A 24,962-nucleotide genomic window follows, 5' to 3' on the forward strand; every position below is an offset into this window, starting at 1 on the left:
CTCCCAATTTACAGAGGAATCAACTGAGGTCCAAAGAAATAGTTTCCCCAGCAAGGCTGGGCTTTGGACATACCATCTTACCCTAAGAGCTAAGTTAGCCTGGCTAAATAAAAGAAGATGAAAATAAGATGTTTGTGTTTTCTTAGAAGTGAAATGTGGCTAAATCTTTACTGGAAATTGTTGCATGGGGATCATAGAGCTTATTTTTTGATATGTTTAAGCATTTTCATAATTTAAAAAATAAAATTAAGGCCTGTATTAACGAGGTAAGAGTAAGGTGGAAGATAGGCTGGGACCTGATCATGCAGTGCCTTGAAGACATGTTCACTAAAAAAGTCACTGAAGCAATTTAAGCAAAGGAATAACATGGTCAACTATAAATGTTGACAAGATCCCAATGGTGGCAATGAAAGTGTTAAAGGGGGCCAAGAATAAGTGCAAGCATGTACTATAGTAATTATGAATTACTATAGCTAGGATGTGGGATATAATTATGTCTGAGATCATAAGAATGCTAAAATAATCAGACATTATTTGGAAATTTCATTTGAAATGCTCCTTTAGAAACATGCAACAAGAGGTGCCTTGCTCTCTTAGTGGGGCATGCAAGTCTTGATCTCAGGGTTATGAATTTGAGGCCCATGTTGAGTGTGGAGCTACTTAAAAAGAAAAAAAAAAAACAACATACAACAAGAACAGGAAAGAATATTCCTTTGTTCCAGTCAAAACTTTGTGGTTTTCTTTATGAACAAATAATTATCAAAAATACTTAAATATAGAGGTGCCTGGCTGGTTCTGTTGAGTGTGTTGACTCTTGCTCTCAGTGTCTTGAGTTCAAGCCTCATGTTAGGCATAGAGCCTACTTGAAAAAAATGGAAAAGAAACCTAATTTAGTAATGTTTAAGGTGCAAAGTTGAAAGAAATACTTAAATGTAAATGTAATATACAACTGAAAAACGGGCATAAAATGATGAGCTGGAGCCATTATTGACAATATAGATTTTATTTTAAAGATTTTTTTATTTATTCACGACAGACGGGGGGGGCGGGGGGGGGGGGCAGAGAGAACAGGTAGAAGGAGAAGCAGGCTCCATGCAGGGAGCCTCTCAATCCCGGGTCTCCAGGATCAGGCCCTGGGCTGAAGGCGGCGCTAAACCGCTGTGCCACCAGGGCTGCCCGACAAAATAGATTTTAAAAACAAAGTTATTTACAAAGCATATGAAACTACCAAAGAAAAAAATCATTAAAAAAAAAAGTGTTACATTTTAAAAAATATAAACATAATAAAAAGTAAAATTAGCTTAAAATATCAGTATTCCATTGTCTTAACAGGAAAACTATCAATGTAAAATTAAAACATTTTAATTGTAATTGTATACTGTAATTGTAATTGTAAAATTAAAACATTACTAGGTCAATTATTGCCTAACATTTCCAAACATATTTCTTAGAGAAAGTGCCCAAAGCACCTGTAACGTAGCTGTGTTTTGTATCACTAGCTCTCTTCAATCCATTTCCTTCTGTCTCAGCTAATTTGGGTTAAGGTGGACAACTAATCACAAGGAAAGTTAGTTTGTAGTGGTATGAGCTAGAAAAACAAAGCCAATCAGATCTGATCATTGGGAATTTATATTCAAAGAAAAGCATTTGCCAAATGGAATTAGCAAAGAGAATGGTGTGTTAAAATGATTTACATTATTTCTAAAATGTGATTTAAAAAAAAAAACATTAAAGATTGTATTTATTCATGAGAGAGAGAGAGGGGCAGACACAGGCAGAGGGAGAAGCAGGCTCCATGCAGGCAGCATGATGCGGGACTCAATCCTGGGAGACTCCGGGATCATGCCCTAAGCCAAAGGCAGATGCTCAACCACTGAGCCACCCAGGCGTCCCCAAAATATGGAACGCTTCACAAATTTGCATGTCTTCCATGCTAATCTTCTTTGTATTGTTCCAATTTTAGTATATGTGTGCTGAAGCAAGCACTAAAAAACATTTTTACCTCTGAATTAAAGCTACATTTTATCAAGCAAGGGGAAAATTTGCATCAGAATCACCTAAAAGTCTTGATAAAAGACATTTACTGGGCCCCATCCTCAGTTTCTGATTCAGGATTGTTTTCAGTGGGGCCTGTAAATTTGCATTTCCAAGTTCCTGGCAAGACCACACTTTTGATGTATTTCTTCTTGATAGTATTTTCAGTCAGGTGTGTGAGAAACTCTTGATGCAGGTAAGACTGAGAAAGCTCCAAGCATCAAAGCATCTTGGAGTCAATGAAATACTTTGTGAAATTACTTGATCATATCTATTCAGTAATACTTTATTTATAATTAAATGTGAATAACAGAGGCATGTGATCACACCACATAGCTTTCTTCTTTACTATAGTCTGGATTTATCTTTATGACCTATTTCAACAACTTTGTATGCTTTCATATTATTCCCCATATTCATTTAATCTCTACATATAGTAATATATGTATAAAGATGTATCATTTCCTTATAAAACTGGGATAATAATATAAACACTTTTCAGTATCTTTCTTTTGTGTCAGCAATATCTTATGAAAGTTTTTTTTAAAGATTTTATTTATTCATGAGAGACAGAGACAGAGAGGCAGAGACATAATAGGCAGAGGGAGAAGCAGTCTCTATGCAATGAGCCTGATACAGGACTTTATCCAGGCATTCTAGGATCATGCCCTGAGCTGAAGGCAGATGCCCAACTGCTCAGCCACCAGGCATCCCAATCTTACTAAAATCTATCCAAGCTATCTAGTATAATCAAAGTCAGAGTCATTTATATGATGGACCATTATTTATCTATCCCCTTATTCTTTCAGTCCTGATATACTTTGTTAGTGCTATAGTAATGATTCCAAGTGCTATAGTAATGATTCCAAGATCTCAGCAGCTTACCCTCCCAAAAAAGTTCCTTCTTTGGTCATACTCCATGTCTAAATGAGGAAGGCAGGGGAGTTCTGCTCATTAGTTACTCAGTTACTAGGCCGATGAAGCTCTAGACTGATAAAGGTTTCAACGGCCACCACAGAGAGGGATGAGAACCTGGTGAGCAGCAGTGACTTAAAACTTCTACCCAAAAGTGGAACATCACTTCACTCGCACTGCACTGGCCTAAACCAGTTAGGTGACAATCCAAATTTCAAAAGGAACAAAGAAGTTCACTCTTACCATATTTCCAGAATAAGACAAATATTCTTTTAGCAGTTTTAGTGACTATCACACTACTAATAGGCATTCACTTTTGTTTCCAGTTTTTTGCAACTGTGAGCATGTAACATGTTTTTCTGTTTTTATTTCTTTATATACTGGTAGTTTTATTTCTCTGGAATTTATTCCCAGGGACTGCTGGATCAAGATAATATGTATTTTTAATTTTTATAGATACCAGCTTATTTCCCAAAGGCATGTAAGAATTTACATTTCCTCCAGCAGTTTATTAAAATACACTTTTTTTCTGCATCCCCAACAGCAATAGGTATCATAGCTCTCTTTAATTTTGTAAGTCTTGTGCATATAAAGCTGTTTTCTTTTTTACGATTTTATTTATTTATTCATGAGAGACAGAGAGAGAGGCAGAGACATAGGCAGAGGGAGAAGCAGGCTCCATGCAGGGAGCCCATTGTGGGACTCGATCCTGGGACTCTGGGATTACATCCTGAGCCGAAGGCAGATGCTCAACCACTGAGCCACCCAGGCATCCCAAGCTGTTTTCATTATTACTTTGATTTGTACTTCCCTAATCTGTACTTCAAATTTGAAGTTTTTTTTTTTTTTTTTTTTTTTTTTTTTGTGATGGCCTTGCCTATCATTTGTCCACTTTTCCATTAGAGTAGTAGGAATCTTTTTCTTTCTCTGTTAATAGTTAAGCCTTTTGCATATTACATTGTCATTATATGTGTATCTTTTCATAATTATTGTCTATATACTTGGTATTTTTCATTAGCAAAATTTTTATTTTTATGCATCTTGTGTGTTTTCAATCTTGGATAACAATTTCCGTCTTGACAAATGATAATACATACAGTTATATGTTTCTCACAAGATTTTTTTAAAAAATTAATAAAACTATGGAATTTATGCATAATACAAGAGAAACATGTTATATTCTTGAGAATTTTATTTGTGCCAGCACCATTTACTAAAATCATTTATTAAAAATCCTTTTTCATAGAATAGCTTGTCATGTTATAGTATTACTAAATATTTATTTCTTTAATTGGCCAACTCATTACTTCACTATACCTAATAATGCTAAGACTTAGTCAAAGCTATAACTAAAGGAAGTTTATAGACTTAAACACCTTTATTAAGTCCAAAAATGAAAAAGAAAGGAAATAAAAGCTCACATTTAAGACAGGAACAGGAACTATCTGGCTTAGAATAGCATGAGACTTTTGATCCCAGGGTTGTGAATTTGAGCCCCATGTTGGGTATAGAGATTACTTAAAAAATAAAATCTTAAAAAAAAATTAGGAACAGAATAAAATACTTTTTTACCAAAAAAAATAGAAGAGGAAATTAAGAAAGATAAAAATTAATGAACTAGAACTCCCTCCATACTGCCATTTCCTGTCACAAAAAACATCACAAATGGTTTTTTAAAAGATAAACTCTTGAGTCTGATCAAGGAATAAAGAGATATCTGATACAATAAAATGAGAATAAAATAAGAGAAATGAAATGAAGAATAAATAATGAAGATTATTATCTCCTTTATATAAATGAGAGTTATTCATAAGTTTTTATACATAAATCTCTTTAAATGTATGAATTCGTGCTCGCTTCGGCAGCACATATACTAAAATTGGAACGATACAGAGAAGATTAGCATGGCCACTGCGCAAGGATGACACGCAAATTCATGAAGCGTTCCATATTTAAAAATAAATAAATGTATGAATTCATTCTTCACAATGACCATATGAGGTACATTCGTCATTACCCCCAAATTACAGAGGAACAAATTAAAGGAGAAAGGAGAGATATCACAGATACAGAAGGGCTTTAAAAAGAAGCACCTGGGGGAATGCCAGAGTGGCTCAGTTGGTTGAACATCTGATTCTTTTTCTTTTCTTTTCCTTTTCTTTTTCTTTCTTTCTTTCTTTCTTTCTTTCTTTCTTTCTTTCTTTCTTTCTTTCTTTCTTTCTTTCTTTCTTTCTTTCTCTTTCTTTCTTTCTTTCTTTCTTTCTTTCTTTCTTTCTTTCTTTCTTTCTTCTTTCTCTCTCTCTCCCTCCCTCCCTTTTCTTTCCTTTTCTTTCTTCTTTCTCTTTCTTCTTTCTTTTCTTTCTTCTTTCATCTTTCATATTTTTTTAAATTGGAGTTCAATTTGCCAACATATAGCATAACACCCAGTGCTCATCCCATCAAGTGCCCCCCTCAGTGCCCATCACCCAGTACCCAGTTACCCCCACCCCCTGCCCACCTCCCTTTCCACCACCCCTTGTTTGTTTCCCAGAGTTAGGAGTCTCTCATGTTCTGTCTCCCTTTCTGATATTTCCCACTCATTTTTTCTCCTTTCCCCTTTATTCCCTTTCACTATTTTTTATATTCCCCAATTGAATGAGACCATATAATGTTTGTCCTTCTCCGATTGACTTATTTCACTCAGCATAATACCCTCCAGTTCCATCCACGTCGAAGCAAATGGTGGGTATTTGTCATTTCTAATGGCTGAGTAATATTCCATTGTATACATAAACCGCATCTTCTTTATCCATTCATCTTTTGAACATCCAATTCTTGATCTCAGCTCAGGTCTTATTTGTAGAGCTGTAGGTTCAAGCTCCATGCTGGGCTCCATGCTGGGTGTGGAGCCTACTTAAAAAGACAGAGGGAGAGAAAAAGACATTAGGGGCACCTGGCTGGCTTAGTCAGTAGAGCATGCAACTCTTGATCTTGAGGTAGTGAGTTCAAGCTCCACATTTGGGTGTAGAGATTACTTAAATTCTTAAAAAAAAAAAAAAAAAAAGTATACAAGGCCTAATTGTCTCTTTTTGCTCACCACTATGTCCCCAGCACCAAGCAGTATGTTGTACATAATAGGAGGCTAAGTAAGTAATTAATGGAATAAGTTATGTAGAAAGCAAACTTACAAGGGTTCTACATACTCTTAATGTTCCTTTCTTCCTTTTTGATTTCTTATTCTGGCCTACTTTTTTTTTTTTAAGATTTATTTATTTATTTATTTATTCATTCATTCATTCATTCATTCATTCATTCATGAGAGACAGAAAGAGAGATTGAGAGAGAGAGAGAGAGGCAGAGACACATTCAGAGGGAGAAGCAGGCTAAGGCAGGGAGCCCAACGTGGGACTTGATCCTGGGTCTCCAGGATCAGGCCCTGGGCTGAAGGCAGCGCTAAACCACTGAGTCACCCAGGCTGCCCTATTCTGGCCTACTTTAAACAAATAGAGATATATAACATGACCAGAAATATGAAAGCCTGGAGGAAATAAGTGTATTCTTAGTTAAAAATATCAGAACTGATTCAAGAAGTAAGACAATGCAGAGCACCTGGATGGTTCAGTCAGTTAAGTGTCCAACTCTTGATTTTGGCTCAGGTCATGATCTCAGGGTCATGAGGCTGAGCCCTACATTGAACTCTGAGATACACAAGTGACTATGGAGCCTGCTTAAGATTCTCTTCCTCCCTCTTCCTCTGCCCCTACACTCCTCACCCCTCACTTATGTTCTCTCTCTCTCTAAAAAAAAAAAAAAAAAAAAAAAAAAAAAAAAGTAGACAACTTGATTATACTATGAATGCTAAAAAGACAAGGGGTTACTGAGCTACCACTGAATATGAACAAAGACCTTATCAATTCTTGTATTTGAATTTTTAAACATTTAAATCAGATTATTTTAAAAATTCAAGGCCATAGAAATGTTTGAAAAACTCTCAATTCATTTATGAGACCAATACACCTTTAATAAAAAGCTCTAGTAAAGATGGTGTCAAAAGGAAAACTAAGAAATTATGTAATTTATGATTCACAATTGACAAAATCTAAATAAAACATTGGCAATTAGAATCCAGTAATAAGGGATCCCTGGGTGGCGCAGCGGTTTGGCGCCTGCCTTTGGCCCGGGGCGCGATCCTGGAGACCCAGGATCGAATCCCACATCGGGCTCCCGGTGCATGGAGCCTGCTTCTCCCTCTGCCTATGTCTCTGCGCCTCTCTCTCTCTCTCTCTCTGTGACTATCATAAATAAATAAAAATTAAAAAAAAAAACACAAGAGTTTAAAAAAAAAAGAATCCAGTAATAAGCAAACAAGTGATAACTAAGTTTCAGGATGTTCAATATCAGGAAGTATATCACTTGTTATGTCAAAGATTAAAGAAGGGCATTTATATGATCATATAAAAATTTAATTGTCCATAACAATCTTTGAGATTATAGAAATGTGTTATAACATAGAGTACAGTATCATAGTAACAAAATATAGTAAATGGTGAAATACAACCAGTACATCAAGAACTAGACAGGTTCTCAAGCTACTCAACATTGCTTTTGCATTATTAGCAGATGTAGTGAGACAAGAAAATGCAATAACTGCTATAAAACTTTGGAAAATAAGAGATAAATGATAAATGTTTTTTATTGAGTAGGTGATTATGCAACTAGAAAACTGAGGAAACTAAAAAATCTGTTACATTGCTTTGATAAATACACAATGAAAATCTAGAAAAGAAATTGGGGGAAAATCACTCATGGTGATGACCAAGAACTATAAAATACTTAGGAATTAATTTTACAAAAAAACATATACCTTGAATGAGAAAACTATACAATTTCATTGATAGCCATAAGTAAGACCTGCAGGAATGGATGTTATTAGATGCTATGGCATTATACTGTAAAAACCTCAATTCCTTTCTAATATTATATAAGTATAATTCAATTTTATATAATACCAGTCATGCTGGGACGTCTTGGTGACTCAGTGGTTGAGCATCTGCTTTCGGCTCAGGTCATGATCTCAGGGTCCTGGGATGGAGCCCCACATGGGGTTCTCTGCTCTGCCAGGAGCCTGCTTCTCCCTCTCCCACTGCCTGCTGTTCCTCCTGCTTGTGCTCTGTGTGTCAAATAAATAAATAAAATCTTTATTAAAGAAAAAAGATGGTCCTTAAAATGTATACTACATTAATATTATCCACAGTTTGAATAACGCTAAGGTTTTAATCTTATATGCTCCAAAGATTTAAATACACAAGTAAAATTTTATCTACTAATAATTTGAATATATTTTTATATACACTTAATAAATTATGAAAGCTATTTTTGGGGGGCACCTGGCTTGCTCAATGAGAAGAACATGGCACTGTTGATCTCAGGGTCATGAGTTTGAGCTCCATGCTGGGTGTAGAGATTACTTAAATAAACTTTAAAAGAACTATTTTTATTTTTTATTTATTTTTTATTTTTATTTATTTATGATAGTCACACACACACACACACACACACACACACACACACACACACACACACAGAGGCAGAGACACAGGCAGAGGGAGAAGCAGGCTCCATGCACCGGGAGCCCGACGTGGGATTCAATCCCGGGTCTCCAGGATCGCGCCCTGGGCCAAAGGCAGGCGCTAAACCGCTGCGCCACCCAGGGATCCCTAAAAGAACTGTTTTTAATTCCTAATTTTTTTGGTTTAAAATGTTATTAGAATACTAAAAAAAATAAATAAAAAAGATAATACTAAGTTTGGGGGGATATGTGTTGAGGCAGATTGTTTTCTAATTGTTTTTTGTAATTATTATTGGCATGATCAAATTGGCAATAACTAATACACTTATCTACATTTGTTTTTAAATATTCAAAGGCAAAATTACAAGTTTCAACTGTATCCAGAAATGACCTTAGATATTTTTTTTAATATGCTTAAATTAACTTGGCCTGGTTATCTCCACATTATTAATAAATATGCAAATATATTTAATCTCAGGAATACCTATTATTTCTTTGGAAAGACACATGTTTTCTCACAGCAATTTTTTATTTTATTTATTTTCTTATTTTTTTTTTTAAAGATTTTATTTATTTATTGATGAGAGACATGGAGAGAGGGGCAGAGACATAGGCAGAGGAAGAAGCAGGCTTCCTGTGGGGAGCCCTTTTCGGGACTTGATCCCAGGACCCTGGAATCACCATTTGTTTTTCAGCCTGAGTCAAAGGCAGATGCTCAATCACTGAGCCACCCAGGGGTCCCTCACAGCAGTTTTTTAAAGTAAGCCTTACCCACAACATGGGGTTTGAACACATGACCCCAAGATCAAGAATCACATGGCTCTTGATCCAGCCAAGTGTTTCATGTCACATCAATTTTTAACAAGACTTTTTTTTTAAGATTTTATTTATTTATTCATGAGAGACAGAGAGAGAGAGACAGACAGACAGACAGACATAGGCAGAGGGAGAAGCAGGCTCCCTGCAGGGAGCCTGATGTGGCAGGGAGCCTGATGTGGGACTCGATCCTGGGACTCCAGGATCACACCCTGTGTGGAAGGCAGATGCTCAACCACTGAGCCACCCAGGTGTCCCAATAAAAGACTTTTCTATTCTAAAATCAAGTCATTTAGGACTTTTCTAAGAGAAAATAACTAAAAATTCAGAAATCTAAAAAAATGCTAAAAATTTTAAAGTTTTTATATAGAAGTTTCTATTTGAAGTATATCATACAGAAAAATTATACAGATCATGAATGAATGTATAGCTCAATGAATATATAGCCAAGGGAACTCACCTGTGTAATTACCACCAAAGTAAGAAATAGAACATCATAAGGATGTCAGAAGCCTGCCATGTACCTCTTAATCTTCCCTTTTTTTTTTTTAAGATTGTATTTATTTATTTATTCATGAGAGACACAGAGACAGAGGCAGAGACATAGGCAGAGGGAGAAGTAGGCTCCCCAGGGAACCTGATAGGGGACTCGATCCCAGCAAACTGGGATCAGGACCTGAGCCAAAGGCAGATGCTCAACCACTGAGCCACCCCAGGCGCCTCTCCAACTCTTTTTAATACATCATTTTGAATAATTAATAAACTCAATAAATTAGATTATTTAGATTATTAGATTTTTGTTCAGCAAACATTTATTACCTACACATTCATGGTAAGACTATCTATCCTGCCCCATTGATGCTGGGGTTGGTCATCTGACTTTCTCTGGTCAATAGAATATGGGCAGAAGTAGCAGTGTGCCAATTCTGGGCTTAGACTTTAAGAGACACAGTATGTTTCTGACCTCGGACCCAAGAAGAGTATACCCCAGGTAGCCACTGGATCTTCATCTTGAACCCCAGAATGAGACACTAGAACAGAGCTGAATGTACTAGCAGCCTAAATTAGAGTTGTCCTAGGAGAACTATACACTTGCTCAGGAGAAAAATGAATGCTCTTAGTTATATACCATTGAGATTTGGTTAGCTACACAGCATAGGCTGACTAATATAATAATCATTTGGTAAATCTCAATAAAGCCTATGTGAATGAACTCAGGTTATTACTCTGTGAATACATTTAATGCTTCGTTGTCTTCAAACTTGTTTATTGTTAACAGTAGGATAATATTTAACTCTGACATATTAGCCACTTCCTGGTCAGTGATTACCTGATACTTCCTTGATCTATTTCAAGAAACTACTATTTTTAAAGCAAGAAAACAGCCACTACCAGTGTTTTCATTTATTTAACATTTTGTTCAAAAGTCTGTTGTGTATCACTGATTTGTTTAAATAGTACTCCCCACACCATATCTTTTTTAAAAAAATATTATATACATAGTAATCTTTATATTCTATAATATCAATTTTGAATATCTCATTCATAACCTTTAGAGAAGATACAATTTATTTTCATTTTTATATTTTTTATAAGATAGCAACATCACAATTGCTTAACATATAAAATTGAAGGATAACTGGTGAAAATAAAAATGGTAAGTATTATGAAATGCACTTTTAAAAAAATGAGATGAAATATATGCAGATTTTTTATGAATATTGAATCATCTGTGGAATAGTGATTTAAATATAAATTACATGCTCCCATGGAAAATTATTTTTATTTTTATTTTTTTCCCATGGAAAATTAAAGCCTATTTTCTCCAATGACAAAGTTCTAAAATGTCCTCCTAAAAAACTCATTTCTGAATATAGACCTGCCAGAGCTCAAGTTCATTCAGCCCAACTCCATTCCACAAATATTTACTGAGTCCATGCCTTTTGTGCCCCAGCTGATTCTGGGTGTCCAAAGACAGGTAAGATTTCAGTGGGCTCCCAGACATGTAAATAAAAAAGTCATTATACTATGAAGTGTACTAACATAAAGATCTACACAAAATATTTCACTGGGCATTAAATCCAACCTGAGGGTTGAATCATATTAATGATACTATCTGAATGAGAATCAACCAATTGATCACAGACAATGATTAACTTATAACCAATTAGGGATTTATAAAAATATAATTTTGCAGGGATCCTTGGGTGGCGCAGCGGTTTGGCGCCTGCCTTTGGCCCAGGGCGCGATCCTGGAGACCCGGGATTGAGTCCATGTCGGGCTCCCGGTGCATGGAGCCTGCTTCTCCCTCTGCCTGTGTCTCTGCCTCTCTCTCTCTCTGTGACTATCATAAATAAATAAAAATTTAAAAAATATATAATTTTGCAGATCTTACACACCACTGATTTTCTGGTGTGCTTTCTGAACTATTTATGTAGGCTGTGGAGAATGGAACTTTCTGAATTATGACACTGAATTCTTTATGCAGATCATCTATTTATGATATATATATTTATGGTTTTCTGTCTTAAAATTTAATTCAGCCTTGTTTTTCTACTTTTGCAAAGCTTCTTTAAATTGTACATTTGAGGGACTCCTGGGTGGCTCAGTGGTTGAGTACCAAACTGCCTTCGGCTTAGGTTGTGATCCCGGGGTGCTGGGCTGGAGTCCCATATCGGGCTCCCCATGTGGAGCTTGCTTCTCCCTCTGCCTATGTCTGTTTCTCTCTTTGTGTCTCTCATGAAATAAATAAATAAATAAAATTTAAAAAAATTGTTCATTTGATTTTTAAAATTAAATATCCATAAAGTCAAGTGTAATCATTTATTTATAATATGCAAGAAAAATAGATATTCAATTACTTTTCTCATTATATTCCTAAACTATAGTAGGAAGACTTCTGTAGACTAGGAAAACTTCCTAGAAGTCATATATTTTATATAAATTTCTAGGACTTTTTTAATATTCAGATTTCATCAAAACAATATAAAAAGAAATTCAATAATTGACTTCTTGTATTAACTAGTTTAAAACAAAGCTAACTTCAAATAAGTTTTAGCATTAATTTAAGGATTTTTCTTTCTTGCTCAAATATATTTACAAGATATATATATTTATAAACTTTTCTAGCATGTAGCAAGATTAGTGTTTGTAAAAACCTGTTTTTAGCTTGCTTTATTTAGTCTTTTCCCTGAGCAGGAGGTATTATTATCATTGTTATTTTATTGATGAGTAAATTGAGTCTCCATGAGATTAAATGACTTATACAGGTCATGGTTCTGGAGAGCCAGGCCTGGAACCTGTTTCCTTCTCACATATTCACTTCATTTATATAAGTTTTAACATAATTCTGCACTTCCAGAATGCCTTCACTCATTTGCTTTCTCTTAATTTCTATAATTGGGTTAGATTACATCTGACCCATATAGGTCCGAAAAAAATAAATGACTCTTCTCTGTCCTTTTCAAATTACTGCACTTGAGTTGAAGATGACTGGGTATGGCATATTAGATGGAAGTTTTTTTTTTTTTTTAAGATTTATTTATTTGAGAGACAGAGAGCAGGAACATGCACAAACAGATGGAGGGGCCGAGGCAGAGGGAGAGAGAGAACCCCAGCAGACTCTCCACTGAGTGTGGAGCCTGAAGTAGGGCTGAGATCACAAAGAAATGAAGAGTTGGGCACTCAACCAACTGAGTCGCTCAGGCACCTCAGATTTTTAAGATTTTATTTTATAAGATTTATTTATTTATTCATGAGACACAGAGAGAGAGAGGCAGAGACACAGGCAGAAGGAAAAGCAGGCTCGATGCAGGGAGCCCGATGTGGGACTCGATCCCAGATCCCAGGATCACTCCTGAGCCGAAGGTAGTTGCTCAACCATTGAGCAACCCAGGCATCCCAAGATTTTATTTTAAAGTAATTTCTGCACCCGATGTGGGGCCCCAACATGGGGTTCGAACATAAAAGCCTGATATCAAAGCTGTGTGCTCTACTGACTGAGCCAGCCAGGTGCCCTTGGAAGACTGTTTTTAAGACATTTGACAGTTAAGTGTTTGAGGTGATGATCTTTGGCCACGCTTGTGCTTTTGTTTCAGTTTTAATTATAATTCCGCTAGAACAATTCAGGAAAAACAACTGGGAGTTCAAGTAAGGGAAACCATAGTTACAAAAATTTCCAGGAGATAGAATGATAAAAAAAAATGTACAGTGATCTGGTTAAGAAAAATTTTTAAAGTATCTTTTGAGCCACCTGGGTGGCTCAGTTAAGTGTCTGACTCTTGATCTCAGGGTCATGAGTTCAAACCCTGTGTTGGGCTCCACAAAAAGAAATCAAAGTGTCTATTGATAAATGACATTTCAGCTTTAATTTTAGTCTTTCATACTGAAAATATATGTAAGATGTCTTGGGCTACTTTCTAGAGTAAGTTCAGTAATATGTTTAAAACATCATTCAAACTTTTTAACAAAATTATTTATTATTTTACAGTAATCGTCAAGCATTAGTTTTTTTATGATAAAGTAAGGAAGATAAAAATCTTGATGATGTATGAGGATGGGCTAAGATATATCCTAAGGAAAAATTTCCAAAACTATCTCTTTAGGGATCTGCTTCTTTCCTGTAACTTAGTTCCCTATACATTCCAGATGATTACTCTTCATACAAAATTATTAATAACTGAGGCAATGATAAAAATTTCTCCTAGAAGTGATAATGTTGCAAATAACTCACTCATTAAATAAGCACTTGAGCACCTATTTATTACTTTTTTATAAGATAGGGATAATGATATAACTTTTCTAGATTAATTGGGGTTCTTGGTTGAAAGCAACAACAAAAAACTCTGGCTAACTTATCTAGAAGAAGAATGTAGTGGACAAGTACTATGTAGCTCACACAATCACTGGGAATGATGGAGAATTGGTGTGTAAAATGTGCAAGGCCATCTATTCATGATGTCACTGTTAGCACTGTCATGACCAGATCTGGGTTGCCACATTTATCTATACAACTGTGAATTATCTCTATCTCTCCATATTTGCATCACTCTATCCAGATTCCAAGTTGCAGGTGAGAACATCCATTTGTGTTAACTGAGGTCCCATGCCATGATTATGCCCTAGTGGGGAGAGAGACTTTGACCAAACCCAGTTTGCGAAGTGTGAGGTAGGCCCTGTTCCCATCAAGACTCAAAATTAATAATTCTCCACAAATAGGATGGGAATTCAGAAGCTAGGCAAGCAAAAAGCAAATCCTCATTGTATTACCTCATAGGCCTCTGAGAATGTATTGGGATGATTTATGTAAAGTGCGTGCTATAGTATTAGCACACAACATTCAATACATTTCAGCAGTCGTTATAATTCAGTGAGGCAGACACTGTGCTCATCTCTAGGAATGAGAAAAAAATAACGGTAAAATTTCTAAGTATCGGGATGCCTGGGTGGCTCAGTGGTGGAGCGTTTGCCTTTGGCTCAGGGTGTGATCCCAGGATCTGGGATCAAGTCCTGCATTGGGCTTCCTGCATGGAGCCTGCTTCTCCCTCTGCCTGTGTCTCTGCCTCTCTCTCTCTCTCTCTGTGTCTCTCATGAATAAATAAAATCTTGAAAAAAATAAAAACAAATTAAAAAGCTCAGTATTTTGGAGAGCTGTTACAGAGGGAAACAAATATAAAAATGTAATGTTGATACCATTTAATAAGTGCTACAATATAGGTATGAAGTGGGTGCTCTGGAAAACAAAGAAATGAAAAATTCTGCAAGAGTTAGGACAGAGGAAATAACAGACTGAGTTTTGATGACAGAGGAGCATTAAAAAGGATTGGGTAAGTTCAGGATTGTGAAGGATTCTGTAATCATATAAATGAGTTTTTCACTGATCTGAAAGTCATCAGGATTTGGTAGAGGAGATGACACAATCAGATTTAGGGGAGGGGTAACTCTAGGAGTGGAGAGAGAGTGGACTAGAATGAGCAGAGGCAACATCAAGAGTTCAGATGATGTGTTCAGTTGGTGGATATATAAAGTATTAATGGTGAAATAAGTGTTGGAAGAGATATGTGCAATGAGTGCTATGAGAGATGAAAAAGACCACCAATTTGCACCTAAGTGTTAGATAAGGGGATTAAAGAAAACTTCTTCCTTTTTAAAAGTTTTTAAAATTTATTTAAGTAATCTCTGCCCACAAGGTGGGGCTTGAACTCAGGATCCTGAGATAAGAACTGCATGCTCTTCTGACTGAATCAGCCAGGGGCCCCAGGAAAACTTAGAGGGGACAAACAGTTTTTGTTCTGAAGGATTCATTGGATTTAGCTTGGCAACACTTCAATGTCATAAAGAGCATAATTGTTTTTTTCTGGACACACCAGTACTTCAAAATGGCTTGTGTAAAGTACAAGAAATGGAGACAGGCTGTTGGTGGAAATGAGACTAGATAGGAAAGAAGGGCTAAAACAGTGATCCAAAATGCAAATGATTCCAAAGGCAAGCAGGTAACTGAATAAGCCTGGTTTAGGACAGCTTTTGGGGGCTTAAGACATTGATGAACTGAGGAACAATGAAAAGGTATTAAAATTCAATTAAGAAAAAAAGCAAGAGAAATCCCCACTGTGCTTCTTAAACAAAAACAATGGAAGGCTCACATAACACATCTTAACTAATTTGGATTTTATACTAAAGGTAGAGTGTCACTATAGGAGTTTAAAAAGAGGATTACATAGACTTTTGTAAAATATAAACCTGGTGGCATTGTAGAGAAGATTATAAGGGGACAGGATTGCAGCCTGGTGAAAAGTTTAGCTGGCTCAAGTAGTATGCAAGATCTGAAATAATGGTGGCTTGAAATAAGATAATGGTAGTGGTTATAAAGAATTGGATACATTCAAGAGATGCGGAACTTGAAGTAAAGGGACTCAGTAATGGAAGCGGGAGTAAAGGAGAACAAGAGAAAAAAAAATCACAAGTTATTACTCACATAGCTTTTAAATCTTAAGTCCAAAAGGAACTCAAAGCTGTGAACAGAAATTACTCTCTTCTTATTCTTGTTTTTCTTTTTTCCAATTTGTTTTGAAATGTAGTTTTTATACATTTAAGACCTACCTCCTGGCAGTCAGAAATTAAATTTCTGAGATTGCTGTAAATTATTTCCTTTCTTGGTTCCTCTTCCTCTTTCTTACTTCCCTACTTCATTATTAGTAGTTTCTATCTCACCGTAACTTATCTTTTCCACCAAAAGAACTGTGGAAGAACTGAGTATCTGAAATTTGTCTCTTATCAGAATCTTGTAGATTTCCTGAAGTTTCCTACTTGCCACTCAGAAATGTTGAGGGGAAAAAAATGTAATTATCTTGTGTAGGTCCTCTTAACTTTTTTCAACGGAGACATTTAGTATTACAATTAATCATTACCATTTCATTTCGTTGTAAAGGCGACGTATGTTTTCATCATATAATTCAATTTTGCATAGCCACTTCATATTTAATTTTCAAATAGGATTTACAGGTATGTCACTTATAAAAACAGTAAAATTTAAACGACAGAGAAGATCGGGTTCTAGTCAGTAAACGGGGATTCGGGGGCCGGAGGAATACAAAATTTCCATCTCAGACCCTCTGCCACCCAAAGCAGAGCGGCAAGACTGCTCCTGTCGCGGCGCAGCCCAGCTCAGCGTAGCTCAGCCCAGCCCAGCCCAGCCCAGCCCAGCCCAGCCCAGCTCAGCCCAGCGCAGCCCAGCACAGCCCAGCACAGCCCAGCGCAGCTCAGCGCCCAGCCCAGCCCAGCTCAGCTCGGCCCAGCTCAGCCCAGCGCAGCCCAGCGCAGCGCAGCTCAGCGCCCAGCACAGCCCAGCGCAGCTCAGCGCCCAGCCCAGCCCAGCTCAGCCCAGCGCAGCCCAGCTCAGCGCCCAGCACAGCCCAGCGCAGCTCAGCTCAGCTCGGCCCAGCGCAGCCCAGAGCAGCCCAGCCCAGAGCAGCCCAGCCCACCGCAGCTCAGCGCCCAGCGCAGCCCAGCCCAGCGCAGCTCAGCGCCCAGCCCAGCCCAGCGCAGCCCAGAGCAGCCCAGCCCAGCGCAGCTCAGCGCCCAGCGCAGCCCAGCCCAGCGCAGCTCAGCGCCCAGCACAGCCCAGCACAGCCCAGCGCAGCTCAGCGCCCAGCACAGCACAGCCCAGCGCAGCCCAGCGCAGCCCAGCTCAGCGCCCAGCCCAGCCCAGCCCAGCGCAGCGCAGCCCAAGCCGACCCGGACCGGAGCCTAGTGAGCAGCGGTTCTTCCCTCCGCAACAACGCAGTGGTCGTTCCCGCCCGCCCTCAAGTAAAACGCGGGGTCCTGGCCCCCCCCGTCTGAACACCTTTCTCCCTCCGTGAACTGGTTCTTGCCGTTGCCGGACTGCACGGTCTCCGCGCCCGGGCTGGAGACAACCGCGGCGAGGAAGGCCGTGCCGCAGGGGGAGGAACGCGGCTGCCGGCCGGGCCCGCGGCGGCCCCTCCCGCGCTCCAGCGCGCCCACCTCAGCCCGGGAGGCTGTGCGCCGCGGGCCGGGGCGGGGGCGGGGGCGAGCGGCGGGGCGGGGCGGCTGCGGGCTCCGAGCGCCCCCTCGGGGAGCGCGCGCCTGCGCCCCCCGGGCCCGGCCGCCCCGCCCCGGCCCGCCCCGCCCCGGCCCGCGGCGCCCCCGCCCCCTTGGGCGCTCCGTAGCCGTGACGTGCGCGCGCCGGGGCCGGGGACTCGGCGGGGCGCCGGCCGGCGGGCGGAGACGGCCCCGGGATCTGTCCGAGCAGGAAGCTCGCCCGATCGCGGTCGCCGCCGCGTCCCAGAGCTGGTCCACGCAGTCGCCCTTTGCGCTCGACTTCGTTACCTTTCACCCCGCCCTCCACCTCACCGGCCACAGGTAGCCTCGCCTCCGCGCACCTGCGCTCGCGGCCACCCGGTGAGTGACGCGGGGCCGCTGCCTCGGGGCGTCGGCGTCAGGGCCTCGCGTCCCCGGGCCGCGCTGCTGCGGGGCCTCCTCCGCCGCGGGGGCTGACGGCGGGGGCTGACGGCGGGGGCTGACGGCGGGGTCTCCTCCGCGGGATGCGCGTGTGAGGCAGGTGCTGGGTGGGCCCGGCCGGCGGGCGGCTCACGGCGGTGCCGGGGCAGGTTCTCGAGAGTCTCCTTTCACGGGTCTGTCGTCACGAGCTACCTTTGGGTCTCTTGCCTGGCTCCCAGGTAGCAGAGCACTCAGGTGTCCCGCCCGGACTTGGACGCCCCGTGATAGTTTTTTCTCTTGAGTAAACAAGCTTGAAATCGGGCGTAGGAGTCGTGCCGTTTGTTCTGAGATACCTTCGCATCAGGTGCCAGCCGCTGTTAAATGGATAGTGTCATCGCGTAGAAGGCCGGGGTGGGACTGTCGTAACGTTGTGATTTTAGTCTTTAGGTGGTCCAGTACTTTGAGGATGTTAATCGACGTTTGTGCTACCGAACAAGAGCTTTTTATATTTGTTGATTTCCAAAAACTCCCTAAAACCATTCAGATGCTCCAGCCCCGGGATTTTTTTTTTTTTAAGATTTTACTTATTTATTCATGAGACACACACACACACACACACACAGAGAGAGAGAGAGAGAGAGAGAGAGGCAGAGAGAGAGAGAGAGGCAGAGACACAGGCAGAGGGAGAAGCAGGCTCCATGCAGGGAGCCCGATGCGGGACTCATCCAGGGACTCCAGCATCGCGCCCTGGGCCAAAGGCAAGCACTAAACCGCTGCGCCACCCAGGGATCCCCAACCCTGGGATTTTAAGTAGGAAGTAATTTGGTAGGGTTATTACTGGCACATCCGTGTCGGAAATACTATTTCTGTAGAGTTTAAGAAGACAGGTTACGTTTTATCGCGGATAAAGTTGTGGTGGAGGAATGTATGCATCCTAATCTACAGATATTAGTGAGCAACTAGGAACACTGCCGCAACTTCACAGATTGCTGTACGTGCTAAATAAAAGTTTCATTTGCTGTTATGCTCTGGTGGTGTAGATGCAATGTATCTAACCAAGTATCGTCAGGGTGTGAAAGTTTTAAAAATCCTTAAGGTTTAGTTGAAACTATTCACACCATAAAATGTGAATCTTGAACTTGGGCTGGAATGGTCATGGTGCAAAGGTTGGCAGGAAAACAGCATATCTGTACAAATTAACTAAACTTCATAGATACCTGGGGTTGTGGTTTTATAATTGGAAATTGCTTCGTGAAAAAATTACCTTGGTATTTTTTTATCATTAATTTTAGAGACATTACACATTGGGCTATAGCCAGAGCTTGAAACAATGCAGCCATTCAAAGTAACTCATTGACTTTTAAATATACAGCTCATGTTGAGTATTTTAAATTGCGCAGGAATTATACACACAGTGGTAAACAAGTCATTTTAATCTTAGGCAGATTTGCCTATTGCGTTTGTATGTTCTATGTGACATTGTTCTCCCAGTTTGAGTTAGATTTTCGTTTTCAAAAGCTAATTTTAAAAAGAAGTAAAAGAACTTTAGAGATTACAGGATTAAAAACTCTAAATACGTTTTATGTAAAACTGTAATACACATATTCTTCACTAGTCTAGAAGCATGAACAAGAAAAGTGTAATGCATTATTGTAATATTTAATGTAAATTAATATGATGTATTAAGAACAGATCATAAGTCATAACCCATGGCGCTTATCTGAAGTGGGTTTTTTTCCCTCTGTTTATGTTTATGTGATCAAGTTTTAAAATAACAGTGGCCAGGAAATCTGAGAGAGGCTGAAGGCTCTTTTCTCATCCTGTTGTGACTTTGCCTGGAGACTGTGGTGTATCATGTAGCCCATTGTTTAGATAACCGGGCTGTCTCTGGGTTCTAAAGTACAGCTCTTTTAAGAAAGTTTTAAAATTTTTTGCTTTGTGAGGTTTGGATAAATATAAGCACCCAAAACATTTTTTAGAAAATTAACCAGTTTTCACTGCTGATAATTGAAGCTTCATTTTGATATTTAAAAATGTCAGTTTTAAAAAGATTTCTGACCTCTGTGAAATTTTCATGTTTGTATATGAAAACATTTTCAGTAAAAGACTAAAAATGGTATTACTGCTTTACTAACTCTCATACAGTTTGTGATCCCCTTAATGATGTACTTCATAATAATTCTGAACTGGCCCTCATTTTTTTAAATTAATGAGTTAATTAAAAAAAGATTTTTATTTATTTATTTGAGAGAAAATGAGAGAGCAAGCACACAAGGGGCAGAGAGAGACGGAGAAGCAGATTCCCAGATGCGGGGGCTCTATCCCAGAAACCTGGGATCATGACCTGAGCCAAAGGCAGACACCCAACTGAGCCACCCCGGTGCCCCTGAACTGGTCACCCAGGTGCCCCTGAACTGGCCCTTTGGTAGTATAAGATCATCACCCACTGGATGGAATTGGTATAATTCCTATACCGTATAGGAATCTGGTATAATCAGAACACTGAGAGATTTAATCTACAAAATAATTTTCAAGGTTGGTGGTCTTGTCCTTTTACACATGAGGAAATTTAAGCTTAGAGAATTAAATATTTGCTCAAGGTCTTACAGCTCCAGAGGAACAAAGTCTGGATTCACACCTAAGTCTTCTGACCACGAAACCCTTGTCTTTTCCACCAGACCAGGTTGCCTTGATCTTAGTTCATTTGGTAGACTGTTTAAATAAACCTGCAGAACTGGTATTGTGTTAAAGAAGGCACACAGGAGTGAGGATGATATGGGTCATGAATGTGGTTCTGAAACTAACGTTGAATTCTGTTTTTGTTTTTTTTCATTAAGTTGACAACTCTGAACAGTAATACGGTGTTGCTTTATCATTTCTGATGTAAATACCAGAATATTATACAAATCGTGTACTTTATTTTGGTGGGTTTATTGGAATTAGAATTAGACTGTAATATAACACTGGTTTTCTTTGTAGATAAAATGAATAGTACAATGTTCCTGTTTCAGATAGAACTTTCTATTTTTCTCAAATGAGATCGTTGTCCATAAATGCAGTACTGTCTTTTAAATATTACATAATTAAGTTCGTAACCCTTGTGCAGGGGGGCTTGTTTTCAAAGTATGATTAAATTGTCACCTGTACTATTAGAACAATTTTTTTTATGGCCTATATTTATTTCAGGAATGTCCTTTGAGCTATAAAGACATAAAGGATGAAAGCACACAAAGTCCATCTTTTGTAACAAAGTGTAGGAGTCATTTCAGCAGTAGAATGTGGTTGGGTAAATGAGAAGAAAAATGGTAAGAAGGGGCAGCCCCACGTCGGGCTCCCTGCATGGAGCCTGCTTCTCCCTCTGCCTGTGTCTCCGCCTCTCTCTCCTCTCTGTGTATTCTCATGAATAAATAGATAAAATCTTTAAAAAAAAAAAATGGTAAGAAGGCTGAGTTGGGTGACTGTGTTTACAGATGTTTCATTATTTGGTTTAAACTATTAGGAATTTTGCATCTCTCAGGGTACTTATATTCAACTGTGAGTACAAAACTATCACTCAAGAGCTTAATAAAAATTATTAATAGATGATCTGTAACACATCTGCGTGCGCGCGCGCGCGCGCGCGTGTGTATGTATGTGTAGATAATCGAGAACTAAAGCCAAATAAGCTTGAATTCTATTTTTGAGGCATTATATAATATTCAGAGGAACCAGGAAGTTTAGCATTTAAAAGTTATGCTTTTATTTGACAAATTTAGTGGACTATTAGTAATCTTAAGATAGAAGTATTAGAATATTTTTCTGTTTATGGTCTTGAAAAATAAACTTTTTCCATATTTAGTATATGAATGGTAATTTGAGAAATGAGCACAAGTCCACAGAAGTTCTCCCTGTAAGTGCTGAAGCATAGACTGTAAAACCAGAAGAACCAATCTGGCATCTTTAGAAATCTTGCTAGTGTTAAAGAGAAGGGAAATCCTTTTCTATGAGGAAAGCATGCCTCCAGTGAAACCAGAATACTGAAGAACATTCCTTGGGTGATATTCACACAGATGAATATTTATATCCAGGCTGAGTAATGTGCACAAAGGAAGGTGGTGCTTTTGACAAAACCACAGGCATCTTTTATGTAAGTTATGTCATTTGTTATTTTGTTTGAAAGTACTCTGCTGCTTAACCTTTACAAGTTAAGGTATTGCATATAGCAGAATTTTAAAATTTCTATAATATGTGGATGAACATACTTTTCAACAAATATTTACTGAGGGCCTAGTATGTTTGAAATATGACTGTGGGTGGAACTGGTTCTTTCTTGTACTGGCAGATCTTTGGATTTAGGAAATATAAAGAGTGGCAGAGACATAAAAAGAAAGATGAATGGAAATATCCATTTAAAATCTGATGATATTTATATCACATTTAACAACTTAACATTTGTATGGCACTTTATTGTTCTGGAAATCATTTTATGTACATTTGGTCCTTTAAACAAGTTGTTGAAGTAGATGTGGTAAAACTTTCTCTGTGGATGAGAAAATGGGAACAAAAAAAATTAAGCACCTTGTTCAAGGTTACCTATGTGGCTGCTTGGAAACATAGCTGACAATGGAACTTCTGTGTATTCAGTAGTAGATTATAGTTATCTGGGTGTTAGTTAGGGTTAGCCTCTTTTTTTTTTTTTTTTTAAAGATTTTATTTATTTATTCATGAGAGACACAGGCAGAGGGAGAAGCTGGCCCCATGCTGGGAGCCCCACCCTAGGTCTCCAGGATCACATCCTGGGCTGAAGGCAGCGATAAACTGCTGAGCCGCCTGGGCTGCCTAGGGTTAACCTCTTAAGGGGCACTTACTTCATTTTGTGGCTTCTATTTGTATGGTTCTCGAAATTCTGAAACGTCAGCATCACTAAAGTGATAATTGTTAGTTACTAGGTTTGTTTTTGTTTTTGTTTTGAATGGAAGATAGGAAATGACCATGATGCATTATTATGGAACTACTTTAACATTTTTAGTAGATTGATGGAGCTGAGGTTGGTAATTGGAGAGTTTATAAAGATTTTTTTTATTTTTAGAGCTCAAGAGCAAGTGAGCGTTGGTTGTTGGGGTGGGCAGACGGAGAGGAGGAAAGAGTCACAAGCAGACTCTGTACTGAGCACAGAGCGACATGTAGGGCTCGATGTCATGACCTTGAGAACCTGACCTGAGCTGAAACCAAACCAAGACTGTGCCACCCAGGAGTCCCTAGTTGGAGAGTTTTTAAGGGAAGCCCATGATTTGTTTTAAAAAAGAAAGTGGTAGAGTTGGCTTCAGAGGTGGCCCTAGCATTGGTCCCTTTGGTGAGGAAAAGTGAGAGCTCGTTTTCCTCTCGGCTTGAGAGGATTTCAGTGGGGAAAGTTGCCACATCAGAGAAAAAGCTAGTAGATTTGAGTTTCTGAGAGGTAGACGATGAGTTCAAGTTCCTTGAGGAAGACTGGGCTGGTTTAGAAGATGAAGATACACAGAGGATGACTCCTCCAACCAGTTAGGAGCTGAACTACAGAAACATGGTTATAAGATGGAGGTCTCATAGCATCCTAAAGTGTTGAAGTAACCCAGGGTTGAACTGCTTACTAAATTCTAGGACAGAGAACCTAGGATAGAACACTTAAAAAAGTGTTAACTTCATTATTTGCTTGGATTTATTTTTGTTTTTGTAACACACAAAAATGTTTTGATCTTTAAAAAAAAATATTCTAGGGGAATTTTGAAAATAACTTTTCTCACTTGGCACATTGTTATTTATCTGAAAATTATACTTATTTTTGTAAAGATTCACTAATGAGTTAAGGTGTGTCTGCATTGGTATCTTTATACTTTATTAATTTGTCAAATATTTGAGGTCTGCCATGAGCCAGCACTGTTCTCAGTGCTGATGATACAGTGATAAATTAAGACCAAGTCCCTGTGCTGAGTGATATTTTATTGTTGTTTTGAATTAGGTTAATTATAGACTCTTCATACTAGTATGTAATCAACAAGGCTGATGCTCAAGTTGGGAAATATTTGTCAAAGTGGTGCAATTTGAGGGCTACCAAAAGACTCATTTACTCTAAAATTTTCTAATCCTGGCTTTCAGTCCACTGAGTTATAGCACTGTTACTAGTCTGCTCCTGATGAGTAAAAGTATGTTCCATCTTTTGTCATAGTCTCAGGAAACAAGGCTGAGAGAAAATAAATGGGACCTAGGATTGAGATGTTGGATTAGCAGCTATTGTTTATTGAGTTTTTGCTATGTGTTAGTGTGTCAAGCAAGTACTTTATGTACATCATCTCAGTTAATCTCTACGTCACTTTAGTGCATTTGAGATTATGACCCACAATTTACAGATTGGGAAACTGAGGCATAGAGATGTTAAATTTGCTCAAGCTCACAGCCAGTACTTGGTGGAGATGGGATTTAGATGTACTTAGCATGTAGTAAGAGTAGAAGGAATGCTGATATACACTCAGGCTTGTGATGTTCTAATAGCATGTGATAGCATACTGTGAAGGTGGAAGGCCTTGGTAAGTAATGGGTGGAGAGTCAGGGGAACTTGTAGGGAGGGAGTGGACAGGCAGGGTTAGTGCTTGTTTAACTGCTTGGCCCTTAGGCTTAATCCTTTTTGTGACAGTCTGAAGCTCCAGAGTTGCATTTATGTACAGGAGCTTGCTTGTCCAGC

The 24,962-nt window shown here is 39.0% G+C and overlaps 1 protein-coding gene, 1 long non-coding RNA gene, 1 other non-coding gene and 1 pseudogene across 8 annotated transcripts in view; 2 read left to right on the forward strand and 2 right to left on the reverse strand.

Annotated features, from left to right (window-relative positions):
* Positions 1-1,893: 1,893 nt before the first annotated feature.
* Positions 1,894-1,984, reverse strand: LOC129513185 (U6 spliceosomal RNA; annotated as a pseudogene).
* Positions 1,985-4,798: 2,814 nt separating this feature from the next.
* On the forward strand, positions 4,799-4,905 carry LOC129513235 (U6 spliceosomal RNA). Its single transcript, XR_008665197.1, has one exon. It is a non-coding gene; the product is annotated as a U6 spliceosomal RNA (small nuclear RNA).
* A 569-nt stretch (positions 4,906-5,474) lies between these two features.
* On the reverse strand, positions 5,475-17,826 carry LOC129513042 (uncharacterized). The gene is made up of 3 exons (XR_008665129.1): positions 17,655-17,826; positions 7,938-8,098; positions 5,475-5,841 (listed from the first exon to the last, which is right to left on the reverse strand). It is a non-coding gene; the product is annotated as an uncharacterized LOC129513042 (long non-coding RNA).
* A 208-nt stretch (positions 17,827-18,034) lies between these two features.
* Positions 18,035-24,962, forward strand: part of MYO6 (myosin VI) — a 145,642-nt gene continuing 138,714 nt past the window's right edge. For 5 of the 6 annotated variants that reach the window (XR_008665034.1, XR_008665035.1, XM_055329647.1 and 2 more), the window contains exon 1: positions 18,035-18,229. The gene's annotated coding sequence lies outside the window, so the exon portion shown is untranslated. The remainder of the gene's footprint in view (positions 18,230-24,962) is intronic. The other variant, XM_055329645.1, reaches the window with a different exon arrangement.

The sequence above is a fragment of the Nyctereutes procyonoides genome, unplaced genomic scaffold (assembly GCF_905146905.1).
Source record: "Nyctereutes procyonoides isolate TBG_1078 unplaced genomic scaffold, NYPRO_anot_genome, whole genome shotgun sequence".
In the NCBI taxonomy this organism is placed as follows: domain Eukaryota; kingdom Metazoa; phylum Chordata; class Mammalia; order Carnivora; family Canidae; genus Nyctereutes; species Nyctereutes procyonoides.